The sequence below is a fragment of the Chiloscyllium plagiosum genome, unplaced genomic scaffold (genome assembly GCF_037043375.1).
Source record: "Chiloscyllium plagiosum isolate Xiang-an unplaced genomic scaffold, Cpla_swu_hap1 HiC_scaffold_39, whole genome shotgun sequence".
Taxonomy (NCBI): domain Eukaryota; kingdom Metazoa; phylum Chordata; class Chondrichthyes; order Orectolobiformes; family Hemiscylliidae; genus Chiloscyllium; species Chiloscyllium plagiosum.
Window position 1 is genome coordinate 94,537,199 of NW_028270177.1, and position 25,236 is coordinate 94,562,434.

Here is a 25,236-nt window from a genome sequence, read left to right on the forward strand (position 1 = left end):
TAGTGTCTACCGCTAATTTATTCACCCACTCATCTACGCGCTCATATGGTTTATTTATATTTTTTTAAATCACAAAAAGCAATGGCCCCAAAACATTGCGGTTCACCACTAGTAACTGAACTCCAGGATGAATATTTCCATTAACCACCTCCCTCTGTCTTCTTTTCAGCTTGCAAACGTCTGATCCAAACTGCTACATCACCCTCAATCCCACGTTACCGTATTTTGTGCAAAAGCCTACAATGGGTAATCTAATCCAGCGCCTTATCAAAATCCATTTCCACCACATTAACCTCTTATTCCTCATCCATCTGTTTGTTCAAATTATCATATAACTCAAAAGGCATGGCCTATACTTTATGAAACCATGTTGACCACCCCTAATCTTCCTTTCTTGAAGATTGTAAGTCTTATCTCATAACTTTTTCCAACACTTTACCCACCACCGATGTAAACCGCACTGATCTAGAATTACCATATTCGGCTCTGCTCCCCTCCTTAAACAAGTGGACAACAATGGCTCTCCTCCAGTCGCCTGGCAGTAATCCTGTTGACAATGGCAAGATAAAAATCAAAGCCAAAGACTCTACACCTCCTCCCTCTTATTTGCCCTCAACTCTATAACAATATACAGTAGCGATAAAACACTTCTTATTATTATATCGACTTAATTTCAAACCTGTACTTTTTCTTTTGGCTGAAGATCTCACTGGGTCATGTTCGTTCTTTTATTGCGAATATGTTTCATAAAAAAGGTACATTTGGTTGATTTTGCTTTCATTTTGATGTGTCTATCTCAATGACATTCAGTATGGCTGATTTCCAACATGCCTGCATTTTGTTTATATGCCCAGCATCGAAATGTCTCATTGCTTCGATGTTGCAAAACAAAAACTTTAATCTCGATTCGTTTTTAGTGTCCTGTGGCATAATGCAAGCTCAGTGCGTAACTTCTTTTTGTTTTTAAAGCAGCAACCAATTCTGGTATCTGTTTCACAGCCAATTGGTACATATTATCCACATTTACAATACATTCTGAGATTTCTGTTGCATACTCTCAGTGCAGTACAGCATTCACTCTCTTCTTGGTAATGTACACGCCCTCAACTTAATAAAATGTCACATGTACTTATGGCCTTATGCTCTTCTTCCAGGGCACATCCGGTTGAATTTCCTCTGCACTGTCTCCGTTGAAATCACCCACTTCCTGTAATGTGCCATTCCAGAACTTCACACATCTTGGCCTAACGAATGTCATAATTAGCTTTTTCTAATCTATTCCACGATGAATAAAGGTTATGCCTGTGTTAACTTGTGCCTTCCTAATTAAACTGTTAACTTGTTCAATCACTTTAGGAATCAGTGGAGAGTTAATGTTTTAGCATCATAGTGTGCTTCCATTCATTGAACGCTCCCTGCCTAATTCTGTTTTGCAAATTCCATCACTTCAGAGTTATCAGGATTAACTTACACCTGTCATTGATCTGTCAATTTCATGGTTCCATCTATTCCTTCATGAAACAAAGGACATTCCCCTCTCAGTGCCAACTACCTGGCAAATCTTTGTGTCAAACACACGCTTGCTTATAACACTCGCCCCACCGCCTGCACATCCACCTCTACATCATTTAAGGGATCACAATAATAAGGGTCTTAGCACTGATCCCTGTGGTACAACAGCGGATAATGGTCTCCCGTCACAATACCAGCCTCTGACCACTTCCTACGTCTCCTGTCACTGTTGGATAAAATTAGAAATCACAAAACACCGGGTTACAGTCCAACAGATTTAATCGAAGTACTCGCTCGTAGAACACTGCTCCTTCATCGCAGCGCTGCTGTGGAACGGGATCATAAAACACTGAATGTATGTTAAAATTCCACAGCTACCTCATGAAGTAACAGTGCTCAGATAGCGAGTACTTTGAAATAAAACTCTCTTGGCCGATAACCTGGTGCTGTGTGATTTTTAACTTTGTCCACCCAGTCCAACACCAGCATCTCCACATCGTTGTTGGATTAGCCAATTTTGAACTTAACTTGCGAAGTTCCACTTGAAACCATGATATGTAACTTTCTTTATCATTTCGCATGTGGGGCTTTGTCAAAGGCCATGCTGAAAGAATATACAAATGGCTCACTCAGGAAAAAAAAATGTTATTCACATTTATCAGGCATGACTTCCCTCTGATAAAGATTTGGTGACTCACCCCGATCAGTTCTTACCTCTCTAAATGGAGATCAGTTTTCACCTTCAATGTTTTCTCCAATGAATCCCCTCACACTGATTTGACAATCACTGGGCTGTAGTTACCTTATCTGCCCCCATCCTTTATCCTATAAAGTGAAAGCACATTACCTGTTCTCTGGATCTTTGACTCCTCTACTGTTGCGAGATTCTACTTAAACTTTTGGCTTAGAGCCGGTCTTGCCTCACACAACAGCCTTAGATATTATTCATTCAGAGCTGGGATTTGTCCATTTTTTATGGCCGCCAAAACTATCAATCCCTGCTCACATCTTATAACAACAACACGACGTTTGGAGGAAGGGCGCCTCATCTTCCGCCTGGGAACCCTCCAATCACAAGGGATGAACTCAGATTTCACCAGTTTCCTCATTTCCCCTCCCCCCACCTTGTCTCAGTCAAATCCATCGAACTCAGCACCGCCTTCCTAACCTGCAATCTTATTCATGACCTCTCCGCCCCCACCCCAGTCTGACCTAACACCCTCACCTTGAACTCTTTCCACCTATCGCATTTCAGACGCCCCTCCCCAAGTCCCTCCTCCCTACCTTTTATCTTTGCCTGCTGGACACATTTTCCTCATTCCTGAAGAAGGGCGTGTGCCCGAAACGTCGATTCTCCTGTTCCCTGGATGCTGCCTGACCTGCTGCGCTTTTCCAGCAACACATTTTCAGCTCTGATCTCCAGCATCTGCAGTCCTCACTTTCTCCTCACATCTTATATCAATCGATTCAACGTTTTCATACAGAATTGCTGAATTCTTTACTTGAATCCTCCTTCTCCCAATTATAACAGATGTGAAGCACTCATTTAACAGTGTCGCTAATTCTCCCTAATGCTGCCTGCCTGCACTTGTCTATGCCACTTCATCAGTCAGTCCCCTCTGTGTGAATGTTCTAGATTTACTTGCTATCTTTTCAGATTTATTGAAACGTTGAAAACATTGGCTGAATTTTGTCATCAGAAATCATGCCAAATAACAGAGAACATGGAGCAGAACAGCACAAGAACGAGTCCTTCGGACGAGAATGTTGTGCCTGACATGACGCCAAATGGAAGTAATCCCTTCTGCCTGAACTTTGTCCATATCCCTTGATTCCTTGCATTATTCATATAGTTACCTAAAAGCCCAGGAAACACGTCCATCATATTTAACACAACGCTGCTCCTGACAGTGTTTTCCTGGTTCTTACTGCTCTCTGTGTAAAAATGCTCCACCCCCATCTCTCTTTTGAACTTTCCTCTTCATACTTTAAATAGATGTTCCCTTGTTTTAAAAGTTTCAAATCTTGGAAAATATTTCTGACCTTCAACCTAACTATATATCTCCTAATCTTATCAAGTCTTCCTTCTCCGATGGAGAAAATAACTCAAGACTTTATAGCCACACCTATGGAGGAGGGTATAGTTTCATTGGAGGGATTTCAGAAGAGATTGCTGGATTGCCTTTCGAGATGAGGAATTTGTCCTATGAAGATAGAGCGTGCAGTTCTGACTTATCCTCTCTGTGTATGGGGATGGGAGGAGAACTCACTGAGGTCTGGAAAATGTTCAAAATGATTGCCAATGCAGATGTCTTCTGAATATTTCCTCATGTGCAGAAATCTAAAACTACAGATCGTAATTTTAGGATAATGCAGAGCAAATGTAAAACGGGATCAGGCAAACTTTCTTCTCTCAACGAATTGTGAATTTGTGTAATTTAGTACCCCAGAGTGCAAGGGAACTGGGATTTTTTTGGAAATGAAGGGTTATGGAGAACATGCAGGGAGGTAAATCTGAGGCCGAAAAGATATCAGCCATGATCGCAACAAATGACACTGCAGCCTCGAGGGTGTGAATCGCCAACTGATGCACCTCGTTCTTATTCTTGCATTATTCATATAGTTACCTAAAAGCCCAGGAAACACGTCCATCATATTTAACACAACGCTGCTCCTGACAGTGTTTTCCTGGTTCTTACTGCTCTCTGTGTAAAAATGCTCCACCCCCATCTCTCTTTTGAACTTTCCTCTTCATACTTTAAATAGATGAGTGTGCTGCACAGGAATGGAGGAGGACTGATTGTCAATCAGGAAGCAGCCATTTAGGATAAATCAGTCTTAATCATTTTGACACATGGCAACAAGTGGAGTCACACAGTGACGAGTACTGGATCCTCAACTACATCCAATCTGTATCAATGATTCAGAGGAACGGAGAAATGCACTGTAACTACGTTTGGTGACGACACGAAAAGAAGCGTAAAATTAACTTGTCAAGGGAAGGTGAAGATCTGCAAATGAATGTAGACAGGGCATGTGAATCAATAATAGTTTGTCAGTTGGAATATATTATTATTTATATATTTTAAGCTCAATCCTGGAAGAATTAAAGGCTTCACAAATTTTAAAATTGAGAGAGATTACGGGAATTAGTGATACAAGGTGTATTGGACGGTTCACTCTTTCCCGTTCTGACATCGGATTTATTGTTCCATCTCTCTGACGATCTACTCCCTGATGTTCCCAGTGGCCCAATTGCTTTCAGTACACAAGGGGTGTTTTGATGTTGTACGTTAGCGGTGGGGAGTGGCGAGCGGGATGTTATTTTGAACTGTGTGCCAAGGGGACTGCCTTCATCCGAGAGGTCATCTTTTCTTTCCGCATAGAGATCCAAAGATGATGGAAATGGCTAATTGCTTCTGAATGAAGAAGCTGCGACGCGAACCAGGACAGCGGGCATTCACAAACATGATGTGTTGTGCATGGCCACATTCCAACATTAATGGAGTGACAGCTCTTTCATTTCCTCTGCAGTTGACATACGGACTCGATAGAGCCATGTGCACTATCAGGAATCCCGCCAGACTGGGAAGAAAAATATACACTCAGCAGCTCCCTACTGAGGGAGGACTCATGATATTTAACTCATCCTCCACATATATTCTCCACCACCAAATAGTGACATTGATGTCGAAATATTGGGAAATGATGGAATGTCACCGACTCCTGCCTGGAAAGTTCTGGACCATAGAAACTGAACGAAAGTGTGACCCCAATAGTCACTGGCTGCACCGTCCTCCATCTGGTGTGAAGTTGCGTGTTGACAGAGTTGACCACCGCCATGTGACCAGCTCCTTATTCAATTAGGGTCCCCTTACAGTTTTGTCCTGGTTTAAGTGCAGCATGCGAAGCAGTTCTTAGAAAAGCCAGTGTGCGTATGGCAGATCCCTTTCCCACACACATTCACACTATGGTTTCAGAGCTTTCCCACTCTGCAGGCTCTCCTCCATTTGTTGTTCATGTCGCAGATCCAGATGCTGTAACTACAGTCCCCATGTTCTGTCCAGAGTTGGATTACCAAATATTCCGGTTTCCCTAGATTTCTGAGGCAGCTCACAGCACAACCTTTCGCCTACCAACCCCAGCTCCTCCACAAACTTGTCAATAAGAGGATTCAGTCAGAAGTCGTTCATGTACAAGATGGATTCCTGATCCTTTACAATCATATTTGAGGGCTTTTCTCGTGATATTGAAGGCACGATCAGCTGACAGAGGCAAACACATGCAATCAATACACAGATTCAGACCAAATTTAAAACACGTGTCTTCAAGCTGCTGAAATCCCCTGTACAACATGGAGCACCATAAAGTCACATTGGAGTGTTAACACAGTTGAACACACACCACATCCTTGTTTCTGAACTTTACAGTGATGGAACTAAATAATCCATGGATACAAATAGCAAAGGTCAGGGTAACACACCTGTATGATGATACTGTGGCTGTATGAGGCGCATTTTGTCCTGTTCGACGTTGAGAGATTTTGGGAAACAAATCTCGATACGTCTCTGAGAGGACAAACAATTTGTGTTGCCTCGGGTCGATCATTCAGTTGGGGCAACAGGAGCAGCCTGGGTGAGTTTGGTTAATCTCTCGCAGAGGAGAAAGTGAGGACTGCAGTTGCTGGAGATCAGAGCTGAAAATGTGTTGCTGGAAAAGCGCAGCAGGTCAGGCAGCAGCCAAGAAACAGGAGAATCGACGTTTCGGGCATAAGTCCTTCTTCAGGAATGAGGAAAGTGTGTCCAGCAGGCTAAGATAAAAGGTAGGGAGGAGGGATTTGGGGGAGGGGCGTTGGAAATGCGATAGGTGGAAAGAGGTCAAGGTGAGGGTGATAGGCCGGAGTGGGGTGGGAGCGGAAGGTCAGGAAAAAGATTGCAGGTTAGGAAGGCAATGCTGAGTTCGATGGATTTGACTGAGACAAGGTGGGGTAGGGGAAATGAGGAAACTGGAGAAATCACAGAACTTGGATATTTGGTTTGCTTTCAGCAGTGATTTCTGGGGCATCATCATGTTTAGAAGACAATGAGTACTTCCCAATTGCTGTGCAATCTCTCTCTCTCTCTCTCTCTCTCTCTCTCTCTCTCTCTCTCTCTCTCTCTCTCTCTCTCTCTCTCTCTCTCTTTCTCTCTCTCTCTCTCTCAGTTTTCTTTCAGAATTATCTTTTGATGTTGTTTCCTCCTGGAGTGGAAAACTGCATGTAGGAAAATGCATTTTCTGAATTTCCCTTTTACCAAGGTGTGTTTATGGGATGTAAACATATTGGAACAGTTGATATCAGAAGAATAGTCTATGTTTTGCAGAGAAAGTTTTCAAAATGAACTAAGTTCTTCCAAGTTCTTCTTTCTTTTGTTGTGTTTTAAATATAGTATTTGAATAATTTGTGTTTTGCTTGATTATGAGTAGTTTGACCAATTGAATTGCATCTCTCTTTTAGTAAAACAACAACCATGTTTCTGCTTCTGTTACTTTTTATATGCATTTCGAGGGGTTCTGTTTCATAACAAGAGGGACTGGTTTTTGCATCAAGTTGCATAATTGGATAATTACTTATTGTTACACATGTTGAAGAATGATCGGGTTTGCAAGAAGGATAGGACAAGATGGACGGGGGCGATTTTGGAGGGTCGATTCAGAAGAATGAGAACATAACATATATGTGCAGCACAGAAGCTAAAATGCTGAAATTATATCACATTCTCATCCACTTCACATATCCACTTTGAAAACTGTAATGGCAGCTCAGATATATATGCTCAGAACACTGTGTAGATCAAACAAGTGTACTGCTCAATAAGGCCTGGAAATCTGAACACAGTAGAACATTGTGTAGGCCTCACATGGTCACTAGCTAACTGTCTAGCGGGGAAGCTGTATCTGTGTTCAGCTGCAGTTCTTGTTTGACTGCATGACGGCTTTTGAACTGCGGATTGACTCACTGTGGAGCATCCACGATGCTGAGGAGGTCGTGGATAGTACGTTTAATGAATTGGTCATACCGCAGATTAGGTTGTTGAGAGAGACAGTGAGTAGGTGAACAAAAGGCAGACAAAGAGTTGGAAAGCAGTGTCGGTGTTTCCGAAGGTCATCTCCCTCCAAAACAAGTATACCGTTTTGGATATTGTAGAGGAAGATGGCTCGCTGGGGAGGGCAGCAATTACCAGGACCATGGCACCATGGTTGGCACTGCTGCTCAGAATGGCGGGAAAAAGACTCTCGACGGCACAGTTATAAGGGATTCTATTGTGAAGAGAGCAGAGAGGCGTTTCTGTGGATGAAAACGACACTCCTGGATCGTATGTTGCTCGGGACAGGGATGTCACCAATCAGTGCATCCTGAAAGAGGAGGATGAACAGCCAGAAGTCATGGTGCACATAGGAACCAATAATATAAGTAAAAAAACGAAATGAGGGCCTGAAAGCACAATTCAGGGAGCGAGGACAAAAGTTAAAGTGGAGGACCTCAACTGTAGTGATCTCGGGATTGCTACCACTGCCAGGAGCTAGCCAAGGCTGAACACGTGGCTTGAGAAATGGTGCAGGAGGAAAGTGGTCATACTTGTGGAACGTTGAAACTGGTTCTGTGGAACGTTGAAATTTTACAATTGGATGATCTGCACCTGAACCAGACTGTAACTGATGGTCTTGAAGGAGTTTCCGCTACTGCTGTTGGGAGGTATAAAACTAAAGTGGCACGGGGCTGGGAACCACAAGAGAAGACTAGTAGATAGTGAGGTGGAAGAAAAAGATTGTGAGGATCATGAAATTAGCATTACCAAGGGGAAGCGTAGGCAGAGAGCAGTCGAAGGCAAAAGAACTGGTACCTGAATTGCATACTTTAATGAAAGGAGTATCGTGGGTAAGGCAGATGAACATAACTTTTGAATTGGTGCATGGGAGTATGACATTATTGTGATCGCAGAGACTTGGTTGAAGGAAGGACATGATTGGCAATTAAATGTTCCAGGACATAGATGCTTCAGACCGAACAGGGATGGAAGTAAAAGATGGGGGGAGAGGAGTTGCATTCGCTGATCACTGATGATACTACGGCTGTTCTAAAGGAGGACACAATGGAGGCCTTGAGGAGTGAAGCATTGCGGGAAGAGCTGCGAAATAAGAAGTGTTCAGTTACATTGTTGCAGCTGTAATACAGGTCTCCCAGCAGTGAGTGTGAGGTAGAAGAACAAATAAGTAAACATATTATGGAAAGCTGTGGAAGCAACAGAGTGGTAATTTTCCCAACACTGACTGGCATGCACTTCATGTCAGAGGTCAGAGTGGGACAGAATTTGCAAGGAGCATCCAGGCAAGTTTTCTGGAGCAGTGAGTCGATATTCTTACGAGCGAACGGGCAACGTTGGACCTGGTGTTGGGGAATGAGCTAGATCACGTGGTAGAAGTTGCAATGGGGGATTTCTTTGAACGTAGTGATCACAATTCTGCAAGTTTTAGAATATTCTTCGACAAAGATGAGAGTGATCCTAAGGGAAAATTACTAAACTCTGCCAAGAACAATTTTCTCAAACGTCGGAAGCAACTGGCAGATGTGGATTGGGATCAGCTATTTGAATGGAAGTCCAAATTTGATATGTGGGAGGGTTTCAAAGTTCTGTTAAAGATCGTGCAGCATGTTCATTTGAAAACAAGGGATAGCAAAGACAAAATTTGTGAACTGTGGATGACAGGAGAAATCGTACGACTATCCAAAAGGAAACGAGAAGCGTGCGTAAGGTTCAGGCAGCTAAGAACAGAACGAGTCCTGGAGATATATCAGGAGGGTAGGACCAATTTTAAACGAGTAATCAAGCGGGCTAAAAGAGTCATGAAACAACTTTAGCGAACACAATTAAGGATAATCTCAAGGTCGTTTATTTTTATATCAGAAGCAAGACGGTAACTAGAGAAAATATTGGTATACTTAAGAGTAATGAACGACGATTGTGTGTCGAATATGAAAAAATGGGTGAGATTCTGAATGATTACTTTGCCTCAGTACTCACTGAGGAGAGTGACACCATGAATGTTGAAATTAGAGATAAAAGCTTGTTTTCTCTGGATCACGTTGACATAAGGAGGGAAGATGTTTTGGGTAGGCTGAAGGGTATCAAGGTGCACAAATCCCCAGGATTTGATGGGATCTATCCCAAGCTGCTGGGTGAGGCGAGAGAGCACTGTTTAGGTGTTGTGTAGTGGGTAGCACCCATGCCTCTGATCCATAGCTTAGGATTTGTTTCCAATTCCTGATCTTGTGGTAGTTTTCGTTTCTCTGGACGAGAAAGTACTGACTCAAGCTTTGTCTGTCGTGGAGATGTACCACAGCATGTCGGATCAGATTGATGAAAACCACACATTGGGGAATAATTTTACACATTTCGGGGTTATTGCTGATTGGTCGTACAGCTACACCTCTGGGCTCAAAAGGCTAGATTCAACCCCTGCAGACGCGTTTTATAACATAAATGAACACTTTGACTAAAACGATTCTCTAATTGTGATTTGATCGAGAAGAAAGAGATGTCAGTATTGGATTTCAGAATTTCGCCCCGGATGACTCAAACCACAGCCATTCGTATTGACTGCAGTCAAACGTACACCTTATAGATGTTTATAAATTCATGAAGGGCATAGGTAGGTTGAACAGTCAAAGGGTATTCCCCACAATTAAGTGGGTCCAAATGTAGAGGCCAAGAGTTTAGGTCAGACGTAGCGATTTATGAGGGACCTAAAGGATAAAGTTAACATGCAGAGAAAGATGTGCATATTTAATAGCCTGCCAGGGGATGTATTGGAGGCTGGAAAAATTATAACATTTAAAATGTATCTGGATCAGCAGATGGAAAGGAACGGTTTATAGGAATATGAGGCAAATGGTGGCAAATAGCACTATGAGGAGAAAGTGAGAGCTGCAGATGCTGGAGAACAGAGCTGAAAATGTGTTGCTGGAAAGGTGCAGCAGGTCAGGCAGCATCCAAGGAGCAGGAAAATCAACGTTTCGGGCATGATCCTGAAACGTCGATTCTCCTTCTCCTTTCAATGCTGCCTGACGTGCTGCGCTTTTCCAGCAACACATTTGTAAGCTCTGACCTCCAGCATTTGCAGTCCTCACTTTCTCCGTTAAAATTAAGAGGTCTGCCATTGAAGATTAAGATAAAAAATATTCATTTGTCATGCGAGCTGTGCTGTCCGTGGTGTTTTCATAACGAGGAAGCAGTGAAGACTGAGGAATTTGATCTCGATTGACCTTTGAGAGGTAGGAGTGTCAAAGTTTACTGGGAATAGACAGGAAAGGGGTATTCGACCACAGTCAGAACGGACATGATCTTTCTAAATAAAGCAGCATGCTCGAGGGTCCGAACGGCCAACTGTTGTTCTGAACCCATGCGTTTTTCTCTCTCTCTCTCACGCTTCCAGGATATGACAGAATTTGAGGAATATTACAATGAGACATAAGGAGACAATTCTGCCCCTCTCAGGAGTTAGTCAGGAATGGAATAAATTATTTGAGTACATTATATATCACAGAAGGAGGCCAGACAACCTTTCCAGGTTGCAGCAAATGTACAGGAGAACACTTGTTTAGCTGACAACAAACACGGATTAGAGATAATTAGTTACTTGCAGATTGGAAAGCTGATAGGAGTGGAGTGCCTCGTTGATCAATATGAGTTCATCAATAATTTACAATGTAGTTTAATGATTTTAGAAGGAGGATCTGAATGAATGGGAGTTCATTTTGCTAATACACCAGCAAACTCACTCACGAAGATGTCTGTGTGGAGTTTGCACATTCTCTGCGTGTCTGCGTGGGTTTCCTCCGGGTGCACCGATTTCCTCCCACAGTCCAAAAAGAATGTGCAGGTTAGCTGAACTGGCCATGCTAAATTGCCCGTAGTGTTAGGTGAAGGGTTAGGTGTCGGGGAATCGGTCTGGGTGGGTTGCTCTTCAGAGGACCGGTGTGGAATTGTTGGGCCGTAGGACCTGTTTCCACACTGTAAGTAATTTAATCTAATCTAATCTAATCTAATCTAATCTAATCTAATCTAATCTAATCTAATCTAACATGTCAAATGGAGACAGAGCAGCTGCAATGGGAAAAAGACAGCGAAGTTTAGTCAGCAAACCTTCAGCAAAAAGATAATAAAATGTGGGTGATGGGACAAAACAGCTATGAAATATTTAACAGTATGGAGATTTCAGAACTCAGTAGTACAGAGAGATTTGTGAATCCCGGGACATAAAACACATTAATTTACTGAAGATGCAGCAAGTGATTTGGATGATAAATGGAATGATGCGATTTTTAAAAAAAAAGAGTATAGAGTTTTATTTCGGGATATTCTCCTGCATCTGCAAAGACCGTTGCTAAGACCAAATCCAAGGCCCTGTGGCAGGTTATGATCCTCAAAACGAAATAAAAACACAATTGCTCTAGAAACTTCTCAGGGATGTTTCTCTTTGCTCGGTCTTAGCATAAAGGCACAATGTTATGAAGGGTGAATTGCTTAGACCTGAGAATGACAAAAGTTCTTCTTGATCATATAAGGACTTGAAGAGAGCGTAGTTGGTTAATAACGATGAATAGTTCCTTTTGTATGGGAGAATAAAACCAAGGGAAATAGTTTAAGAATTCGATGCATTAAATTTAAAAGAGACATTGTGAAAGCATTGAGATTTTATGATGAAATTACGCTTCACATATAAAGACATCTTCGAATCATGTGGGGAAATTTCGTAAGAAGAAAATGGTTCTGTGTATGGCCGCAGCAAATATGTACCGACATGGATCATTGAATGTGATGGAATCATATTGTTCGAACAGTGTTCAAGGATACCTCACACTGTCCACTTTGGGATCAGGTAATATTGTGTGATTCAACTCCGTGAGGAGAGAAATGTAACCTTGCTAAGAAGAGAAAGTCTATTGCGCCCTATCTCTTTTCTTGTTCCTCCTCACAGCATTGCGTGCAATCTAAAATACCTTATTACACATTTTTACCATTCGTGGAGGATTCACACTGATTATTTATTGTAATCTCACCACGGCTTCATGCAAAGTGAATTCAGCCAAATCCAATTGTTCCAGGAAGAAATCCCTTTGACAGTAGCTTCTATGAGCAGAATAACTTCAGAGGCAGAATAACATTTGAAATATTTTTTTAGTTTTCCTTCTGGGGTGAGTTCTACCAATAGTTGGCCAAATTTCTTTCAAGTTAACACTCTGCATATTTTGCTTTTTTTGTTCGTCATCAGACGTATGTGTGTGTGTGTGTGTGTATGTGTGAGAGAGAGAGAGAGAGAGGGAGAGAGAGAGAGACAGACTTTGTGTATGTGGGCCTGCGAGAGTGACAGACTATGTATTGTGACGATGTTCGCACTTTATACCAAGACTATTTTTAAAGAGAGTTTGAAAAATAGTAGTGCAGAAATTTGGATTCGAACAATGGCAGAGGAGAGGCCAATTCTCCCAGTTTAGGTTTTTTTTTCAGTTCGGCTCAATTGTAGTAAAGAAGCTGCTTGTAGCACAGAAGTTGTTGCTGATTCCAAGCATCAACATCTGATTCTTGCCTGTGTTTTCTCTCTGAAATCTCTCGTGTCTCTGAGAACCTGTACTCAGTTTACATTTTGCCAATGGGTGTGTTTACACGATCATAAGGGAATTGCAGCAGCAACTTAGATAATTTTCTGAATCAAGTAAGTTGAGCTCTCAAAGAGTTAATTATTCTGAATTCTATTCTCCTTTGTTATTATTTACAATGTAGTACTTAGTTAAATTCTGCTTTGCTGAAAGTCAACTGGTTTTACCAGCTATCATACCCTGAATACACACTTCAAATCTGCTTTAAATTCAGAAAGAAAATTAACGTCAGGCGACCTTCTTAACATACTTTAAGTGGTTCTGGTCTGGTCTATAACAGTTGTATTTGTGTGTGTATTTATGTGTGTGATGTTTGTGAATCAGTCCGTGTGTTTCTATGCGGGATTTTGTATGTCTGTTTGTCTAAGTTACTTTGTGTAAGTGTGCCTGAGTGTGTGTGTGTGTGCAGGTGTGCGCGTGTGTTTTGTCTTTCTTTGTGTTTGACTGTCTATCTGTGTGAGTTTGCGGTATGTGTTTATATTTACAGTATTTTTAGGAAGAGAATCATCAATATATATTTTTGCAATATCTCATTTGTTGGTCATTCATCTTTCCATCATATTTAGATTAACTTTGCTTTGGTCATAGACTTGTGATTTTATCAGATTAAAGAACCTTGCCTGACATTTTCCTCACAATGAAACTGACGCAGACTCATAACAATTTACTAACCACATCACGAAAGTTGCGACTTTGAAAATTTATTATGATCAATGGAAGAATTGGACGAGAAACCGAAACAGTCCCCGGAAAAATCAAGAAACTAAATATCGGTGAGCCTGGCATCAGTGTTCGGTAAGTTGCTGGAGCGGAGTTGAGGGGCACGATTTAAATGAATTTGGGAAGGTAAGGACTTATAAGGGGTAGTCAGCATGGCCTTGCGTGTGGGTAATTGTCACTGACTTTAGTCTTTTTTAAATAATTGCCAAAGAATATTGTGATGGCAGTGTGGTACATTTTGTTTTTGTGGTACTCAGCAAAGCTTCAGACAATATTTCGCATGGTAGACAGATTATTAAGATTAGGTCAGACTGATTATTAAGGTTGGAATAAGGTAGAAAACGGAGAATGGTGATAGAGTAATATTTTTCAGATTGCAGGCTTGTGGCCAGTGGTATGCTACAAAACTTTGTGCTGAGTTCACTGATTTTCATTATTTGTGAAAATGATTTGTGTATGAATATCACATGCATGGTTAGGAATTTTGCAAATTACATCAAAGTACTTTGTGTAGTGGACAGCATAGATTATCCCAATGCAACGGGATCTTTATGAGCAAGACCAATTGGCCAAGAATTGGCATGTAGAGTCTAAGTTGGATAAGTGACGTTTTGCATTTTGGAAAGACAAACCAGTCCAAAACTTAAACAGTTAATGGTACGTTCCTGGCGAGTCTTGCTGAACAAAGAAGTCTTGGAGTGCTGTTTCAGAGATCCTTGAAAGTAGAGTCGCAGGTTTACAGATTACTGAGAAGACATTTGGCACGCTTGCCTTCAAATGTCAGCGCATTGAGTATAGGAGTTCTGATGATAAGGTGCAGGTAAGCAGGATACGAGTGAGGTCATTTACCGATTAGTGAGTACAATTCAGTTCGCTCTGATAAAGGAATTATGTTGGTAAACTTGAGGGGGTGCAGCAAAGAGTTACAAGGATATTACTGGTATGGGATGTTTTGAGCTACAGGGAGAGGACGAATATTTTGCGGCATTGCATTTTCCATTGGGTGTCAGAGTTTGAGGTGTGTCCCTACAGAAGTTGATAATAAAATCATGAGAGGTAAGGGTAGAGTAAATAGACAAGGACATCTTCCACCTGCGTGGAGATGTTCAAAATTAGAAGGTATAACTTTCATGTGAGAGAGGAAAGTTTTAAAAACGACCTCAGGGACAAAGTTTTCACGTGGACGGTGGTGGGTGTATAGAATGAGGTGCCAGATGAACTTGTGGAGGCTGGTACAATTACATTTAAAACGCATCTATACGGGTACATGTACTGGATGGACTTAGATAGATATGGGCCAATTACTGGCAAATGTGACTAAATTAATTTAGACGTTGTTTGGCAAATTGTATGCCCGAAACGTCGATTCCCCTGCTCCTTGGATGCTGCCTGACCTGCTGCGCTTTTCCAGCAATACATTTTCAGCTCTGCTGTCCAACATCTGCAGTCCTCACTTTCTCCTGGCAAAGAGAAGTTGGACTGAAGATTTCTGTTTCCGTGCTACATGTCTCTCTAAGAGGGATTAAGAGAAATTCCAAAATTAATTTAGTTGGAGAATTCCCTTCCACAGTTGTTTGTGGCGCCCCTTTGTTTACATTTATTGTGCTAGTTCAACGTTTTACAGAGTATTGAGCCATGTATACTGGGATACAGATAGGCACCTGGCGCTGCGTCCACAACCTGATTAGCCACGATCTTAGTGCCTGATGGAGAATGCTCAAAGTGTGTAATGACCGACTCCTACTCCTCAGTCCTATATTCACATGTTCCGTTCAGCCCCTCAACCTGAAAGAGAGGAGCAGTTGAAAGTTCCTTGCTCCTTAGTTTGATGCACAGAAGCAGAGGAGGCCATTCAACAAAACAAAACTGTCACACGGTTTCAGTCGGTTTAGAAAAAATCATGGAAAATCGACGCTGTGTATGAAAGAACTCCCTCATCTCTCTTTACAAAGGTCCCCTTCTCCAGAATATGATTCATTTGGTAGTCATGGTATAGACCCACAAACACTATATATGTAGGCCACATAGCTCACGCAGAGATGGTTCACAAAATCCACTGGTCTCTCTGACTACAAAAATCAATAATAGAATTTCCTGGAAAGTAGCAAACACGAAATTTCCAATAACACAATGTGAGCACAGCAGAAACAGGAGCATGGCGTTTGCCCTCGCACCACGCCAAGCATGCATTGTCCTTCACTTGGCTAATGGCTGTTCTGCTCTTGGTCTTTAATGCTATTAAATAACAAATTCTTCATCACATCCAACTCTTTTTCCTGTCAAATTCTCTCTTTCTCCTCTTTCAGTACTTTCAGTAATCTCAATCACGAACTCTTTGGTCGAGAGAGTTTCTGACATTTGTTAGTCTGTTTGAAGAAAACACTCCCTGCTCCTACTTCATAACCTATTGATATGAGTAAATGAGAGAGATGCAGGGTGTCAGGGAACTGGGACACCCCCTGATATCAAGACGGCATTTGAGTGAGGATGGCAACAAGGAAGCTGAACAAAATTGAGCTAAATCATAATCAGTTGTTAAAACTCCCCCCGCTGGAGTGATTTAAAGCACGAAGGACAAATGTTTTGCTCATGGACGTTAATAATCATAGTGTGGGTCCATCTGTGCAGGAGATTCTTAGGGTCGGTTCCTCAGCACACAAACATCTTTAGCTGCTTCATCAATGTCGTCCCCGTCTTAGGGTCAGAAATGGGGATATTCACTGAAGATTACACAATGTTCAGAATGAAAATTCACTTCTTAACTCCTGAAACAATCTGCATCGACTTGCACCAAGACTTGGGCAACGTTCAAGCTAATACTGTTAATGTGTGCGCAACTGTAATGTAACGATACGTTTGGACACTGTACATTTGCACAGTAAAAGGAGGAACTCATTTGTTTCTCAGGAATCTGATGAAGCAATTTAACCCATCAAAACTATTGGACAAGAAAAGAGGTAGCGCATTCCGTCCGGCCAGCCTGTTGCACAGGAAGAGAGGGAGTCAAGTATTATGGGCAAGAAAAGACCCTGTGAAAATTATTTTAGGAACAGACCGTAACCCTCAAAGTTTTCTTAGTTTGAAAGCAACTATAAAGTGCCAAATACAGCTGCACTGTGACTGGTCAAATTATTCGGTGTTAAATTTAACACTTTTTATTTAAAATCTGAACCGAAAATATAACCTAAAAATGAATTTAGAATAACTTGAAGTCTTTTGGGAAATATATCAATGAAAGGTAAATTAACTGGTACTAAGTAACTGTTTCAAAACAGTAACATACCATTAACATTCCCCCAAAACATGGTAAAAACGATAATTTCGACAAAGATCCCCACATACACTTGTCCAATCCAGTAGGAAAAGAAAAAAAAAATGTCATCCAGAGAAATTTGAGAGAGTATCGGCCAGGATTCATACATTGATACTTCCATCTCTGTTGACACTCCAACGCATTTGATGCTACTCAAAAGCGAGAACCCAGAAATTCTAATTTGTGAGAGCTGGCCATAGCAATTCAAGCTTCTTTAAAATAAATCCAAGCCCAACCAAAGCTGATTTCTCAAGTATTCCTAACTGGCCAGCTTTAAACCTCTCCTTCAATCTCCCTCTTAAAAGAAACCGAGACCAAATAACCTCTACAAGCTACAGCATTGTCACACTAGTCAGCACATAGAACTGTTAAACGGGAACCAGGGATAACCCAATTAGTCTATTAGTCCTTTCCAAGTGGACAAGGAAGTAATGATTCAGTGCCATAAGTCACTTCCACAGGAAGAAGACCAGGCCATCCAGTCCCTCGAGTCACTTCTACAAGGACAGAATGAGGTAACTGATGTTCCAACATGACAGAGGCTGCACAGACTGTTCCACATTGTTCCTCGTGCCTCTGGTGCTCATGGTGCACAATTGGGAATTTAACGAGGTTTTCTCGCACTGAGGAGCGAAGGCACATATTTTGTTTGAAGTCTCAAGGAGGCGAATTCCATCTCTGAAAAGACAGACTGGCTAGCTGTTTAAGAAGGAGGGTATTGTGGCTGCTGTTGGGGATTGTGAACAATATAACGTTCAGTGCAGGGTCACACACTGACTCCAAATGAACAGTTATAAAGTTCGTTAACACAAGTATTTCTCTCGCCTCCACAGCGGCGCAAAAGCTGTTAGGAATGCCCTATCCTGGATAAAGTATGGATTTTTCACCTAATCAATATCTCTTTTGGAAATAACAGAATGCCTTCCGATCTTCAAGTTTTAACACAATCATCGCTTCTTCTCTCAGAACGCTACGGATTTTAAACACGCAATTCCTTCACTCTTTCCTCATGGTACCATCATCCCAGGGATTTGTCTGATGATACTCGTTTAAACTGTCACTGTGGCAAGGTGATCATTGCTTACAAAGGAGATCGTATCAGTACACGGTACCTCAAATACTCTCTCATCAAAGCTTGAAATTGTAGGAAAATTGCTTCACTTATATTTTTATTTTTTTTTAACGAAAGGCAACATAACATTTGCTGGCAAAATTACTTACTTCCCTGAATGTACTTTTTCGGTGACTCATGTTCAAGCACATTCAGGTCCTTTTGGACAACAGTTCCCATCTTTACACCATTTAATCAATACAATGTAAGAGGTATGCTATTTTGTGCCCACGTCCATATCTTTTAACTGCGTTGCAAATTGGGTCACGTGATACATGTGATACTCCGTAGTAATGGCTTGAAGTCCAGAAAAGAGTGCTGCTCTCTGTATTGTCTCACCTAAAAAAATCTTTATGCATTATTATATTTTACTCTTATAAATTAGATTCAGATTCCGTGGCTCACGCTTTCAGCAACCATGTCAAGTCTACTGCTAATTAAAATACACCACTCCCACTGGTTCCCATTTATGCATTCCCCAACTAACAAAAATTCCACAGGTTGTTCAAATGTTATTTGACATGCCTGAAACTAAGCCGCCACGACCAAGTGAGATCACGATTCCACAAGTGTCCAGTTATCACATTCTTTATGAAAGACTCTAATATTTCCCTCACAACAGACATGAAGTAGTCTTATTTTTCTTCGCCTCCCAGTCATGTTTTAAATATTTATGGTTACAAAGCTACTTTCCAGTCTGCAGGAACCAGAATTTCTACACTCCAATGAGGTTTGAAGGATAATCAATAATTCCTTCTTGTAGTTACAATGTATAAAGGAGGTTTAGATGAGGATCTGAATGGCAAAGGTTTCGATGGATGTTGGCGAAGCGCAGGTAGGTGTGAGTAGATCAGTTTGTGATTCTGATCGGTACGGACAATTTGGACAGAAGGGTCTGTTTCTTTGCAGCATGAATTTATTCCCTAGTTCTATTGTTGCTTACATAAATACTTTGGGATGTATCTCATCTGGTGCAGTAATTCGCAAACATTCAATTCAAAGTTTTTTTTAAGTTTGATAAGGTTCCCCATGGTAGGCTACTGCAGAAAATACGGAGATATGGCATTGAGGGTGAGTTGGAGGTTTGGATTAGGAATTGGCTGGATGGAAGAAGACAGAGGGTAGTAGTTGATGGCAAAGTTTCTTCATGGAGTGCCGTCACTAGCGGTGTTCCGCAAGGATCTGTTTTGGGACCATTGCTGTTTGTCATTTTTATAAATGACCTGGAAGAGGGGTTAGAAGGTTGGGTGAGCAAGTTTGCGGATGATACGAAAGTCGGAGGAGTTGTTGACAGTGAGGAAGGATGTGGCAGGTTACAGCAGGATATAGAGAAGCTGCAGAGCTGGGCAGAAAGGTGGCAAATGGAATTCAATGTAGCTAAGTGTGAGGTGATTCACTTTGGGAAGAATAACAAAAAGATGGGGTACTGGGCTAATGGTCGGATTCTTGGTAGTGTGGATGAGCAGAGGGATCTTGGTGTCCATGTACACAGATCTCTGAAAGTTGCCACCCAGGTAAATAGTGCGGTGAGGAAGGCATATGGCGTACTGGCTTTTATTGGTAGAGGAATTGAGTTCCGGAGTCCTGAGGTCATGATGCAATTGTATAAGACTCTGGTGCGGCCGCATCTGGAATATTGTGTGCAGTTTTGGTCGCCATACTATAGGAAGGATGTGGAGGCACTGGAACGGGTGCAGAGGAGGTTTACCAGGATGTTGCCTGGTATGAAAGGAAGATCGTATGAGGAAAGACTGAGACACTTGGGGCTGTTTTCATTAGAGAAAAGAAGGTTTAGGGGTGACTTGATTGAGGTTTACAAGATGATTAGGGGGTTAGATAGGGTTGACAGTGTGAACCTTTTCCCGCGTATGGAGTCGGGTATTACAAGGGGGCATAGCTTTAAATTAAGGGGGGTAGATATAGGACTGAAGTTAGGGGTAGGTTCTTCACTCAGCGAGTCGTAAGTTCATGGAATGCCCTGCCAGTAGCAGTGGTGGACTCTCCCTCTTTATGGGCATTTAAGCGGGCATTGGATAGGTATATGGAGGATAGTGGGTTAGGATAGGTTAGGTGGGCTTGGATCGGCGCAACATCGAGGGCCAAAGGGCCAGTACTGCGCTGTATTCTTCTATGTTCTATGTTCTATGTAACTCTCTTTATTAATTCTCATTTCCACCAGTCTCTCATTTTCACTTGGACAGTTTTCCCCATGTTATATTGGGACAACTTTTTCAGTATTCCTTTATGGAGACAGAACTAATGTATTTTCCTCAGACGGGGGCAAACATGGCGTTCCATCCCTGAACGAATACGTTGGAGCGCTATGGACACCCCTGCTCGGGAGGTTTTAGAATGAAACTCTCATTTCATGGGTCACTCACAGCACAGACCTCTCACTCGGGTGAGGTCACGGCTTATGCTGAAAGAAGTAACACACAGTTGCTACCACCTTATTTTAGAATCAGACTGCCTTCACACTTTGTACCTGGCACAGACACAGGTAAAGACAAAAATAAGTTTGTGATCAGAATGTTTGCAACAGGAAGAGTGACCAGAAGTAAATTCCAACCAGATAGATTTGTATGATAATGTATTCACAAACAACAATGCGGCAGAATTGAATACTAGGGATATTGTTGAGATGGTATTAGACAGGTCCGATAATCAGGGGAGTATTGTGATATAATTAAGCTCAGGTCAAAATAGGGCCACCTTGGTTATGAGCAGTTTGTTCCTCCTCAGATGTTTGTAGATGAAGGGTATGAAATTCAAGAAAGGAGTGCATATTTTAGTTGAAACCAAATGCACTATTGTATACCTTGGCGAAATATAGACGATGGAAGTAGCTATGGGGTTCATAATATTTCACAGCATTAACAAATAGTTCAAGATAGGCTTACCAGGAACACCAACAATAGACAGCAAGGGATAGTAAACCGCCATAATTATTATCAATAAGGCTTCAATCGACGCTTCTGAATCTCGCCAATCCCGAGAAAGATAGTCAAGTGCCCAGGAAACATCTTTGACCATTGTTGTAAAATTCCAGTCTGCTGCCCACAGATTCTGTTCTCCCCTTCTCTCTGGAGCTGCCTATCCTGTGCGTGCTGAGTGTATCGTCGCCACTGACAATATGGGATAACATATTAAGGCAAGCTCCATACTTATAGAAGAAAGGAACCCTCCAGTGGCACAGTTTGGGTGTATGGAGACTGACTTACGTCATATTCACGGAACAAACCGCTCCATGTTGCATATTGTTTGTGGAAAATTTGAGTTAACAAAAATACATGGTCTTGGTGGACCGTTTACGTTGTCTGCTCTTGGTCTTATTGTCGATCTCTTATTATTCGATCAATGTTAGACGTAAAGGAGAGAGGTGATGCTTTTTCTTCACAGACTCGATGACCCCGCTGGATTGTTTTCATGCATCTGCATGTAACTACTTTCCTAAAAAGCCAATCAAGAAGTTGTTACTGCACTGAAGTATCATCTCCAGACCAACTGCAAATCTGAAATTGTCTCTGTGGACAGCTGCCCCGGATACAGGAATCAGAATTTTCTTCATCTTGCCTCTCACTGATCGATCAAGGCAACGGTTTAACTTTGACACATTACATATCAATGATGTGTTTCTAAATTTGAAAATCTTTTATTGCACAGATTATAGGCATTTTCTTTATCAAGTTTCTTTTTTTCGCCGGAGCCAGAAAGTAGTCATCACCATTTCAGTTACCTTGATTGTGGGGATTAGAGGGTCACAGAGAGAATATAAATGACATTGTTTAAGAAACATAAAATTAATAGTCAACGATGGCTGTGAAGACACGAACATCATCGAGATTGCCAGAATAAGGCATAAAAGTGCAGAGATATTAAAAAAGATAAACAGAACATGTTTGGAAGAAGGAGTGGCAAAGGACAATAGAACAACTTGAAAGGGATTAGATGAAAAAAAAAACCTTTTATGTATTCTCATTAATCGTTGTGTGATGAAGGATCGAGTAAAAAGCAAAATATTGCAACAAAACGTTGGATTCCTCAAAACTTTTAAAGGCTAAAAAAAAGTTGTGAGCTGATCAGGGAAAATGCACAGAAAAAGAGATAGCTGTTTCTAACTGTTCTAAGGGCGCATGGTACTGGGGACAAAGAACTGACTTGGATTGAAAATTGGTTGGCTGACAGGAAACAAAGAGTAGTGATAAATGGCTCCCTTTCGGAATGGCAGGGGGTGACCAGTGGGGTACCGCAGAGATCGGTGCTGGGACCACAGCTTTTTACAATATGTATTAATGATATAGAAGATGGTATTAATTTGCTGATGAAACAAAGCTGGGTGGCAGTGTGAAATGTGAGGAGGATATTAGTAGGTTACAGGATGACCTGGCCAGGTTAGGTGAGTGGACAGATGCATGGCAGATGCAGTTTAATGTGGTTAAATGTATGGTTATCCACTTTGGTGGCAAGAACAGGAAGGCAGATTACTTCCTAAATAGAGTCAAGTTAGGTAAAGGGGCAGTACAAAGAGATCTGGGTGTTCTTGTACACCAGTCAATGAAGGAAAGCATGTAGGTACAGCAGGTAGTGAAGACATGCTGGCCTTCATAACAAGAGGGATTGAGTATAGAACCAAAGAGGCTCTTCTGCAGCTGTACACGGCCCTGGTGAGACCGCACCTGGAATATTGTGTGCAGTTTTGGTCTTCAAATTTGAGGAAAGGCATTCTGGCTATTGAGGGAGTGCAGTGTAGATTCATGATGTCAATGCCAGAAAGGGCGGGACTATCTTATGTTGAACGATTGGAGCGACTGGGCTTGTATACCCTTGAGTTTAGAAGACTAATAGGGGATCTGATTGAGGCATATAAGATTATTAACGGATTGGATACTCTGGAGGCCGGAAACATGTTTCTGCTGACTGGTGAGTCCTGAACCAGAAGACACAGCTTAAAAATAAGGGGTAGCCCATTTTGTACAGAGATGAGGAGAAACTTCTTTCCGCAGAGAGTGGTGAGTGTGTGGAATGCTCTGCCCCAGAAGGCAGTTGAAGCCCAGTCTCTGGATTCGTTCAAGAAAGGGGTGGATAGAGCTCACAAGGATAGTGGAATCAAGGGTTATGGAGATAAGGCAGGAACAGGATACTGATTGAGGATGATCAGTCATGATCATAATGAATGGTGGTGCAGGCTCGAAGTGCAGAATGGCCTATTCCTGCTCCTATTATCTATTGTTCATCCCGAAAATGCAATTTACATCTCAATTCTAAACCAAGTAGACATACCCAACACTCTCGACTGTCACTTAACTTTACGTTTCAGGCTACCCCAAATGAAATATTACGGAACTATACCTATACCAAAATATTCGACTTTGATCAATATTCTTGTGCAGAGATGCCAGACATTCCAATCGTTCGCAATACATTCAATTGTATCTCCTCGTAACTGCCAGGAAGCCAAGTGACTTCAAAAGGGAACAACAGTAACACAATGGCAAGCATAGATTTGGCACGAAGTTAACAGTCGCACAACTAGTAGAATTACAGAGACCTATGCTCGCAAGTACCATCAGGTAAAGGATCCCAGAGAGCTACCGCTCCAGCAGCGATCCCGATGGCAGTCTCTGGAAGAAGAATCCCGACTGTAATTCCGAGAACTAGTGACATGGACCTGTTCCATAACATGAGAATCATCATTGAATGACGACTACCAGCAGACCTGAGCACCCAAAACCTCCGAAAACCAACAACATGACCAACACAAGGCCTCAAGCAAATTATGAAATGAAACTCTCAAAAATGACCAGAAAGCAAAAAAAATCAATTACTCACCAAACAACCATTACATGTCCCATTGCAGCAGTGGACACAAACGCAGACAAAAGGCCTGCGCTGTCTCAAGTTTCCAAAAAAATACTGAGTACCACACCTAGGAGCAGCCATCTGTCAAGCAAAATGGTGAATATCCCCCAGTGGTTCCTTTGGTTCCCGAGACCCCAAAGTTTGCAACCTCGCTCTGAAGGGACGGGTTGGCATTGTGTGGGAGCAGGGGCTTGCAGTGAAGGGAGCGCCAAGAGTAGGAAATCCAAATTAATTTATCGGAATAAAGGCCTGCTGTTTAGTTCTAATATTATTTAACCTGCATTCAATGTAATAGTATCTGATTACGCTTCACTGCATATTTAACAATGTCACTGTTATATTGCAATTGACTTTTATTTCTAATCTCGTACTTTTATTTTTGCAGTTAAATACACGCAGAAATTATTTTGCCTTCAAGCACTGGGCCACCATGTTTTTCATTTGTAATTCCCTAATTAAGTCCAATGTCAGAGATCTGGGGCGCTTTGAACCATATAAGAATCAACCCATTACTTATCTCAAACCAGAAACCCTCCAGTGTATTTTTTGTACGTACATTGTACGATTTTTTTTTTGTATGTACATTGTACGAAGGACCAAAGAACATACGGAATCTAATTTGAAAGCCCAGGTACTTCTATCGATTATCTACGTTTCTCTACGCTTACATTTGCTCATCTATTTTATCTTTTCCATCTCTCTCTGTCTTTTCCTCTCTCTCTCTTAAATCTCGTTTATTAATCACTCAATAGTTCTCAGTGCAACATCTCTGAAACGACCCTCTTTCATTGTATATTTATTGCTCATTTTTTGTATCTGTGGCGATAAGAATTAAGTAACACAACTATAAATGCATGAGTGAGGATCCCTCCACAGTACATTGGAAGGGGAGCCGAGCAAGGAGGACTGTGAAGCAGTAATCGTAGAGTTTCTGCGAATAATTCGGAGACATGCCTGAAATACATTACATCAAAGAAGAAACACAATCAGGAGAGGACAAGGCAACTACAATTGATATGAGAAGCC